Below are 10,495 nucleotides of genomic sequence, written 5' to 3'. Positions count from 1 at the left end.
AACTTCATGCTGATATCACCCGTGAACTGTGATTTCAATGGCTATCACTGAAGGTACATAAGGGGTCTGTTATTGCAATGGGAGATTTTAAGGTGCATTATAATACACCAGAGCACATGTATTATATGGCCGATCTAACGGATCAGAATAATTGGGGCTTTTTAAGCCTAAGGGTATTTTCGACCTAATTTTTTTTACCTTTAATCGGCCCAATTTGGTCCAGAGGTATTATCGTCCTAAATTTTTCGATTAAATGAATTGCATTAATAAAGCACTTCATTATAGATGTTCCATCATCGTGCGTACTCTTTTGAATTTTGATTCGAGCGGTTCGTCCTCTCTCCTCCTCTTGAGCCCTAACCTCGGGCGCCCTCGATCGCCGCCGATCGCCTCCGGCGCCCTCGATCGCCCCCGGCGCCCTCGATCGCCGCCGATCACACTCGCCGTGTCTACCCCTCCTGCTCCTACTCCCCATCACTCCCTCCATCGCAAGTCACCCCAGTCGGGTCGCGGCGCCAGATCCTTCCCCGAGCGGACGCCACCTTCCCCGACCCGAGAGGCCACATCATCCTCATCGACGTGCATCAACTTTTTCACGCCAGATCTTCGCTGTAAGTGCCTAGCCATCTCAAATCTTTTCTGGTCCCTTCTGCATATAGAACCAATAGGGGTCGGATTTGATTCGGGTTTAGGATATGTCATGTGTTAGATTAGCCGCGCGCAGGAAAAAATGACTATATTGCGCGTGCGATCGAAACTGGCGCTCTAACAGACGCACTAAAATCTCGCGAGCGGTAAAGTAGGTTCAGCGTGTTGGAAAAACGGCATCGCACGCTGCTTATTTGGTGCGCCTGTTCGCGCGAGCTGCAAAATCTAGGTTGCTGCGGGTGGGGCCGCCAGATTGTGGGGCCGTGTTTTTGCGCTTCTGATAAAGCAAAACACCAGCCCAGCGCGCCAAAACAATATTTTGGCGCTGCAAAAAAGATTTAGCGCGCCGGGCAACCGCGCATCTGTTGGAGATGCTCTAAAAAGTCTATGATTGCATGGCTTGAACTTAGAATACTCAAACAAAAATTACCATGATAAACCGTGCAGCTAATGACAATTTCATTCATTTCAAGCTATCCGAAAACATAAGACTGGAAAGATTCAGCAAGGATGTTCATGTTGATACCACCCACCGAGACGCAGGGTGCGGACATATATTTCTCGATAAAGGAGCCTGAAGAGACTGGTCATCGAGAAACATTCAGAAAAGCTCGGAGACCTCGTGCACTACGTTGCTCCTGTCCCTCCCTTTCCTCCTATAGCATACGTATAATTTTGCATTCGATTTTCATATCATAGGTGTGTGCTCTTCAGGATTGTCGCGAAGACGAGCAGGCCACGGCCGCTGCCACAACGCGCGCTGGGTCATTTCGCACTGTGTCAACCCACACAACTAAAAAAGCACACGTATACGGATGAACACGACATTGACAGCGATGGTATGGTACTTGGGTGACACGCATGTAGAAAACGCTGGGATGCCTAACGCGCCATTAATTGGACGATCTGACAAGTGATGACCATATTTTCCCCGTCTAGCACGGTGCCGAATAACACCGACATCACAAAATGACTAGACCCAACCAAGCATTAAGTGAGTGGATTGTCAGTTTGTCACCGGGCATTGGCCTGAAGCGTAGGTAGCACGCACGTACTAGAAGTCTAGAACGATGACTTGAGACTTGAGGTTGCCTTGCCTGGCCGGTTCACTCGCGTCTCAAATTGAAAAGTATTGCATTCAACCACAAGGGTTCCAATATAACCACACCTCGGAAGCACTCATAAGGAGATAAAAGTTGTCCTCTTGGCTGTCTACAGTTCAGAAATCCCAAGCACCATGGCCAAGGACAAAGAGACCGGCGTGCGGCCTTTGTGCGCCGCTGGTGATAGGAGAGCCATGCCTCTCGAGACTTGCCACCTCGTCGCTCTGCTCCTCTTGCTACTCATGGCTACTGGTCGCTGCCTCGCGGCCACCGGCGGTGGCGGCACCGATGACGGTCGGGAGTTCGCCTACAACGGCTTCACAGGCGCGAACCTGACGCTCGATGGCGCCGCCTTCACACCGGATGGCCTCCTCATGCTGACCAACGGCACCACTCAGGCAAAAGGCCAGGCCTTCCACCCGTCCCCGCTGCCGTTCCGCGTCGAGGCGAACGCCACCGGTGCCGCACGGTCCTTCTCCACTACTTTCGTCTTTGCCATCTACGGGCAGTCCGCCAACCTAAGCAGCCCCGGCATGGCCTTCTTCGTTTCCGAATCCAATGAGGTGATCTCCACTGCGATGCCAGGCCAGTTCTTGGGCCTCCTCAACCACACCGATGGAGGTAACCGGAGCGAGCACATCTTTGCCGTGGAGTTCGATACGCTCTTCAACGACGACTTCCGCGACATCAACAACAACCACGTCGGAGTCGACGTCGATAGCTTGGTGTCGGTCGTATCCGCAGTGCCCGGGTACCTCGATGACTTCGGATATAATGGGTACGGCCCAAATTTCAATAACCTAAGCCTGACCAGTGGGCCATGCAGGTGTGGGTGGACTACGACGGCCGGGCCACACAGGTCAACGTGACCATGGCTCCCTTGGGCGTGGCCAGACCCAAGTACCCTCTTCTGCAGACCACCGTCGACCTCTCGGGTGTGGTGCTGAGCACGGCGTGCATTGGCTTCTCGGCGGCAACGGGCGCACTCGCCACAGGACACTTCGTCTTCGGCTGGAGCTTTGCGCTGGATAGGCCAGCCCCTGCGCTGACCATCTCAGCGCTGCCGGCCTTGCCGCCGTTAGCCTGGCCCAAGCCAAAGTCCAATTCCAAGATTCTGGAGATAGTGCTGGCCGTAACGTCGGCGACGGTGGTTTCCGCCATAGGCCTCGGAATCTACATATTTGTAAGCAGTGGCGGTGCCAGGATCAAAACCTTGTGATGTCAGGTTTTGTACTAGCGAATTTTTGTAGACAAATTAAATAGGAACACAAAGGATTGTAATTCCTTTTTAAAGATAGTTAGTATTTCAAATTTATTATCAGTGTTTCTTTCAATGCATTATCTTTGAGCTATTTTAATATTTTAATTATAAATGTATTTTCGAAAAAAGTATACATTTGCAAGTACTATCGTCATAGCTTATTATCTTTGACCATGTTCATGTTTTTTTTGCTGATACATAGATTTGAGATATATGAAATGGCGTTCGAATTAAAAAAAGACACAATAAAACTGAATGTGAAAAAATGTTCGAACAAGACAACTAGAGTAGATGGGCAAGCGTAGAACATCTGACCTTCGGAGACAATGCTCATGGAATAGATTAAACGAATACAGATGTAACTAGAGGCTCAACATCTTGAGAAAGAAAATACATGATTTATATAAGAGCTGATGATTTTTAGATTTAACTCTTGGCGATTGCGGAGTCGAAAAGAAGCAAGAGACTGGTACAAATGGAGAATAGACTTCGGTACTATTGCATGTCCTCAAGTATCCCACATAAGTGTGTATTTCCTCAAAATTTCATATATTTAGACCAATATCTAATGCTATTTCTATAGTTATTAGGACTTCCATTGCAAATTTGCTTTTTTTTCCAGCCAAAAGTTACCCAACACAGATGACGAGTTGGCCTGTTTAGGCATTTTTAGAAATTGTTTATTCAGCAGCTCAGTACCCATACATGGGAGTACTTGACCTGTGAAATTCATGTGTAGTCAAGTGACCACACAACCAAAACGTGGCTTCGCCACTGTTTGTAAGACGTCTCACGTACTCTGCGGTGCATGAAGACTGGGAGGTCCCGTTTGGCTCAAATCGATTCTGTTATAAGGACTTGTTTCATGCAACCGAGGGGTTCAGTGACAAGAACCTACTTGGGAGGGGAGGTTTCGGAAGTGTATATAAGGGTGTGCTTCGTAAGCCTGGCATGGAGGTCGCGGTGAAGAGAATGTCACACGATTCAAGGCAAGGGGTTAAGGAGTTCATCGCCGAGGTGGTGAGCATTGGTCGTCTTCGGCACCGAAATATCACACAATTGTTGGGCTATTGCAGGCGTAAGGGGCAGCTTCTACTGGTATATGACTACATGGAAAATGGTAGTCTTGACAAGTACCTACACACAAGAAATGGCCCAACTCTATGCTGGTCCCGGAGGTATTCGATCGTCAAAGGTGTGGCATCAAGTTTGTTATATCTCCATGAGGATTGCGAGCAGGTCGTCATCCACAGAGATATAAAGGCAAGCAATGTGCTCTTGGATAGTAAGATGAATGGAAGGTTGGGCGATTTTGGTCTTGCAAGGATATACGACCACGAAACCACCGCTGAAACCACCCATGTGGCTGGCACTATGGGATATCTTGCACCTGAGCTCTTGCGCGCGGGGAGGCCAACACCCTTCTCTGATGTGTACGCGTTTGGTGTGTTTCTCCTAGAGGTCACATGTGGACGCAAGCCAATCTTCATCGATGAGCAAAACAACCGGGTGTTGTTGGTCGAGTGGGTGCTTGAGCACCACCACGACGGCTCAATGCTCGACATGGTGGTTCCACGACTCGGAAGGGAATTCAACACGGAGGAGGTAACCATCGTGCTCAAATTGGGTTTGCTATGCACGTACCCGTCACCCAATGCACGGCCTATCATGCGAAAGGTCATGCAGTACCTCGACCATGGTCAATCGCCTCCTGATTTATCTCCGGCCTACATAAGCTATATAATGATGGCCCAAATGCAAAATGAAGGATTTGATTCACACAACATGCCATGTTCTCAGCCCGCAATGAGTGTCGCCACTGTGTCGGATGAGACCAATTTGCGAGAGGGAAGATGAATCATGTATGTAATTGACCTCTCTCTCTCTCTCTCTCAATATCTCTCTCTCTCTCTCTCTCTCTCTCTCTCTCTCTCTCTCTCTGTTTTCACTTGGTTGTACGCGCCGTTGTATGTCCTTTGATTTGAGCATCGCCCAGCTTCTGACGCTACTGTCAAGGCCCAAGGTCGCCACCGACGGCAACGAGTCCAGCCACACCGAGCTGTCCGAGGCCGCCATGGCCGGCCTCGTGAGCCTCCTCCGTCAGCTTGGAGACCCCGCACAGTACGTTGCTCCTGTCCCTCCGTCCTGCTGCATACTACAAGTCTGCAACTGCACTAGTTCAGCTTCAGCTTCCCCATGGCTTTCTATACGTACGTGCGGCTACGTACTGCAAATTCACCAGACTAGCTTTGAACCTGATCTTCAGGCTTGCCGTGGAGGTGTCCGACGGCCTGCACGACCAAGCGACGGCGGTGTCCGCTCGGGTGCGCGGCCTCACGCTGGGGGCACGGCGGCTCGAGGAGGCGCTGCCGCTCGTCGAGGAGCGGAATGGACGGCCCTGCTACCTGCACACACACGCTTGTGTACTTCATCGGCCAGAAGTTATCCCGTCGCAGACCACCGTGTCGATCGGCCGCCGCCGGTGATTGTGGTGGGAGGAACAAGGCCGTGTTCCATCGCAAAGCTCATCCAGGGCCGCCGCGGGCCTCCGCAACTGTCCATGCTGGACAAGTAACACTTCTTTACTGAAAATTAAGCAGCTCAATATGAGCTTTTCCCTGGTTAATTTTGGCTTGTTTTGGGTGCAGGTATGATGCTGGTGGCGAGGGAGCGTGCTTGAAGAGATACACCGACCCCTCCTTCAGAACCCACTCTGCACAGCATATAAACCAAACCAGACCTTCAGTGTTCAGACATCCATTCGAAACCTCCTGCCGAGGAAGCCCACCATACAAAATACTCCATGTAACACTTCTTAAATTTCCCTAGCTCATTTCTCGCTTTTTTCCAGCTTTCTTTTCGGTGTTCATTCTTTAGCATCCAAATTAACCTGACATTTGAACCTCCTGCAGATTCAAAACAGGTACCTTGTCCGATACGCTCCGGCAACTTAAATACCGTTACATGATCAGAAGATTCAGACGTCAAATGCACACCTTACACAATCAGCATTCGTCAGAGAGTGAAGCATCGGAAACACACATTTTGTCTTCAGCAGATTCGCCTGAAATGTCAAACACCGAAGCGCCATGCCCTGCAGTACCAGTGACCAAGGAGAGAAGCAATTACCTCGTTGAGAGCTCGTTCGGGGCATGGCTGTCTCCAGGTGCAGCCTCTACTCGTGCGTGTGACATCACAGAAGACAATGGCGCCAACAAGGCCGACGAGAATGCCAACATTGCCACAGATGGCCGTAGTGCCCTTGTCGACTTCATCGCCTCGAGGGTCGAAAGCCTACCGAGGAAGCTCTCTGTCAAGAAGCACGTCGACCCGTTAGCAGAATCCTTGACTTGACAGAAAATTTTCCTAACTACAATCAAGTGCATTCTGAAGACGCACCTGATCCGAATGAGGTTGCATTTTATACCAAAAGCATTGGGGACACTCAGCTAGAGGCGACCTCGGAGCATTCCAGCTATGAAATACCTTGTCCACCTACATCGTTGAAGAAGCAAGCGGCGGTACCGCCGATCGCAACCTGAAAGGGGACCAATCAGTGTTTCATGGCTACCAATCCGGTATTCAGCTGTGATGGTTCTGTGCATGGTTTTCACTTTCAGTTTCAGAAAAAATTCAGCACCAACCCAAATTCAGCTGTGATCCTTATGCGGTTTGCATTTCGGTCAAAGGACTGAAATATTCACTTGAATTCAATTAAATATTTGATTTTTTTATAATCATTTTGAGAAATATTTGAATTCCTGTGTACTACTGAAATATTTTGACCAAAAAGTAAATAAGTAAGTGTCTACTGAAATTATTGAAATTAAGTGAATTTCATCGAAATCTCACTGAAATTGAAAACCATGCTTCTGTGCCGGACAGTGAACAGTGTCATTTACATGGACTGCATACACCTTCAGGCCCTGCTTTATACAGAAAGCACAACTATCGACAACATTCTGCTGGGATTATCAGGTACATAGTGCAAGCAAAAAACAAAAACTCCAGCCTGAAGTTCATGGTGATATCACCTGTGATTGCGACGGCTATCAGTCAAGATACATAAGGGGTCTGTGATTGCATCGCTTCAACTTAGGAAACTTGAATCAAAATTACCATGATAAACCGTGCAGCTGATGACAATTCATTTCAAGTTATCCAAAAACATAAGACTGAAAAGATTCGGCAAGGATGTTCATACTGATACCACCCACCGAGACGCAGGGTGCGGAGATAAATCTCTCGGTAAGGAGCTTGAAAAAACTGGTCAGCGAAAAACATTCAGAAAAGCTCGGAGACGTCGTGCACTTGTCCCTCCCCTTCCTCCTACTGCATACGCTATAATTTTGCGTTCGATTTTCATAGGTGTTGCCGCGAAGACGACCAGGCCACGGCCGCTGCCACAACGCGCGCTGTGTCATTTCGCACCGCATCAACCCGCGCAACTTTTTTTTTGAAAAGGGGGGATCCCCGGCCTCTGCATCAGCACGATGCATACGGCCAGCGCAACTGCAAGCGCACCCGTATACGGATGAACACAACAATGACTGTGATGAAACTTGGGTGACAGGCATGTAGAAAACGCTAGCATGCCTAACGCGCCATTAATTGGACGTTCTGGCGAGTGATGACCATATTTCCCCCGTCTAGCACGGTGCCGAATAACACCGACATCCCAAAATGACTACTACTCCATCTGTCCCATAATATAAAAACGTTTTTCCTGAAGCGTACGTAGCAAGTACTAGAAGTCTAGAGCGACGAGACTTGCCTTGCCTGGTCGGTCCACTCACGTCTCAAATAGTACTAGAAAAGTATTATTGCATTCAAGCACAAGGCTCCCACCTCACCACACCTCGCAAGCTCTCACAACGAGATATCGGCACAGTTCAGAATTCCAAGGCACCATGGCCTAGGACAAAGAGACTGGCGTGCGATCCTTCTGCGCTGCTGGTGATAAGAGAGCCATGCTTCTCGAGCCTTACCACCTGGTCGCTCCGCTCCTCCTGATCCTCATGGCTGCCGGTCGCTGCCTCGCGGCCACCGGCGGCGGTGGCACCAGTGACGGTCGGCAGTTCGCCAACAACGGGTTCACGGCTGCGAACCTGACGCTCGAAGGCGCAGTCGTCAAGTCGAACGGCCTCCTCATGCTGACCAACGGCACCATTCAGACGAAAGGCCAGGCCTTCCACCCGTCGCCTCTGATGTTTCGCGCCGAGGCGAACGGCACCGGCGCCGTGCGGTCTTTCTCCACTACTTTCGTCTTCGCCATCTACGGGCAGTACGCCGACCTAAGCAGCCATGGCATGGCCTTCTTCGTCTCAGCGTCCAGGGAGTTGCTCTCCACTGCGTCGCCAGGCCAGTTCTTGGGCCTCACCGACACCGATGGAGGCAACCCGAGCGACCACATCTTCGCCGTGGAGTTGGACACACTCTTTAACGCCGAATTCCGCGACATCAACAGCAACCACGTCGGCGTCGACGTTGATAGCCTGGTGTCGCTCGGCTCCGCCGACGCCGGGTACTATGCCAACGATGACATCGGGAGTTTCCAGAAGCTAAGTCTGATAAGCCGGAAGGCCATGCAAGTGTGGGTGGACTATGACAAGAGGACCACAGAGATCACGGTGACCATAGCTCCCTTGGGCGTTCCCAGGCCCTACTTAACCCTGCTGCAGACCACCATCGACCTCTCTGGCGTGATGCAGAGCACGGCGTACGTCGGCTTCTCGTCAGCGACAGGCGTGCTCACCACACGACACTTCGTCCTCGCCTGGAGCTTCGCGCTGGATAGCCCAGCCCCTGCGCTGAACATCTCAGCACTGCCGGCCTTGCCGCCGTTGGTCTCGCCAAAGTCCAAGGTTCTGGAGATTGTGCTGGCCTTAGCGTCGGCGACACTGGTTTCGGCTATAGCAATCGGATTCTACGTATTTGTAAGACGGCGTCTCAAGTACTCCGAGGTGCATGAGGACTGGGAGGTTCCGTTCGGCCCAAACCGATTCTCTTACAAGGACTTGTTTCATGCAACCGAAGGGTTCAGCAACAACAATCTGCTCGGTAGGGGAGGTTTTGGAAGTGTCTATAAGGGTATGCTTCGCAAGCCTGCCATGGAGGTCGCCGTAAAGAGGATGTCACACGATTCAAGGCAAGGAGTAAGGGAGTTCATTGCCGAGGTGGTGAGCATTGGTCGTCTTCGACACCAAAATATCACACAATTGTTAGGCTACTGCAGACGAAAGGATGAGCTTCTCCTGATTTATGATTACATGAAAAATGGTAGTCTTGAAAAGTATCTACATAGTAGAAATAGCCCAACTTTGTGTTGGTCTCAGAGGTATTCTATCATCAAAGGTGTGGCATCAAGCTTACTGTATCTACATGAGGAATGGGAGCAGGTTGTCATTCACCGAGATATAAAGGCAAACAATGTGCTATTGGATAGTAAGATGAATGGACGGTTAGGCGATTTTGGTTTGGCAAGGATATATGACTATGAAAACACCGCTGAAACCACCCATGTGGCTGGCACCATGGGATATCTTGCGCCTGAACTCTCACGCAAGGGGAGGCCAACACCCTTCTCCGATGTGTAAGCATTTGGCGTGTTTCTCCTAGAGGTCACATGTGGACGCAAGACAATCTGCATCGATGAGCAGAACAGTCGGGTGTTGTTGGTCGAGTGGGTGCTTGAGCACCACCACAACGGCTCAATGCTCGACACGGTGGATCCACGACTCGGACGGGAATTCAACACGGAAGAGGTAATCATCATGCTCAAATTAGGTTTGCTATGCACATATCCATCGTCCAACGCGTGGCCTATCATGCGAAAGGTCATGCAGTACCTCGACCATGATCAATTGCCTCCTGATTTATCACCAGCCTACATAAGCTACATCATGATGGCCCAAATGCAAAATGAAGGGTTTGATTCGCACAACATGCCATGTTCTCAACCCATAGCGAGTGTTGCCACTGTATCAGGAGAGTCCTCAGCGACTATTTTGCGAGAGGGAAGATGAAGTGTGTATTTAATTGACCTCTCTCTCTGTGTGTGTGTGTTTTTGTGTGTGTGTGTTGAATTACTAAGAAGTCGTGCTTTGTTGTCCGGCATTGTTGCGTCCTGCGTGTCGGAACTGTCCATTTTATATTATATGAATGTTGGCTAATCAATATATGTGTAAGTGATTAAGAAAGGTTTCATGCATAGATTTGAAGGTTGGAGTGTACAAGTACATCTGACTAGTCGTTGATCAGCCCGACAACTTGTAATTGTGTCCACCAAACGAATCCGCTGGTAACAACATATTGTGTGTTGATGAACAGCTTGATTGAAGGTCAATAGCTGCATGCACATGATTCTATTGGCTTGCGGCGTGAAGTAACCCTGGGAGGATAACTAGGTTGTTCGTGATCGTGAGTTCGTGATTGGGTACTCCAGACACCACTGGGTTGGGCCCTATAATTGTCCGGTGCCATG

At 49.9% G+C, this 10,495-nt stretch overlaps 2 pseudogenes; both read left to right on the top strand.

The window, feature by feature from the left end:
• The first annotated feature begins 1,839 nt into the window (after positions 1-1,839).
• Positions 1,840-4,869, top strand: LOC123184638 (L-type lectin-domain containing receptor kinase SIT2-like; annotated as a pseudogene).
• A 3,009-nt stretch (positions 4,870-7,878) lies between these two features.
• LOC123184639 (L-type lectin-domain containing receptor kinase SIT2-like) lies at positions 7,879-10,037 on the top strand (annotated as a pseudogene).
• Positions 10,038-10,495: the final 458 nt, after the last annotated feature.

This window comes from Triticum aestivum, chromosome 2A, assembly GCF_018294505.1.
Source record: "Triticum aestivum cultivar Chinese Spring chromosome 2A, IWGSC CS RefSeq v2.1, whole genome shotgun sequence".
Classification (NCBI taxonomy): domain Eukaryota; kingdom Viridiplantae; phylum Streptophyta; class Magnoliopsida; order Poales; family Poaceae; genus Triticum; species Triticum aestivum.
The sequence above is the reverse complement of the archived record's forward strand: the minus strand, read 5'-3'. Positions and strand labels throughout refer to the sequence as shown.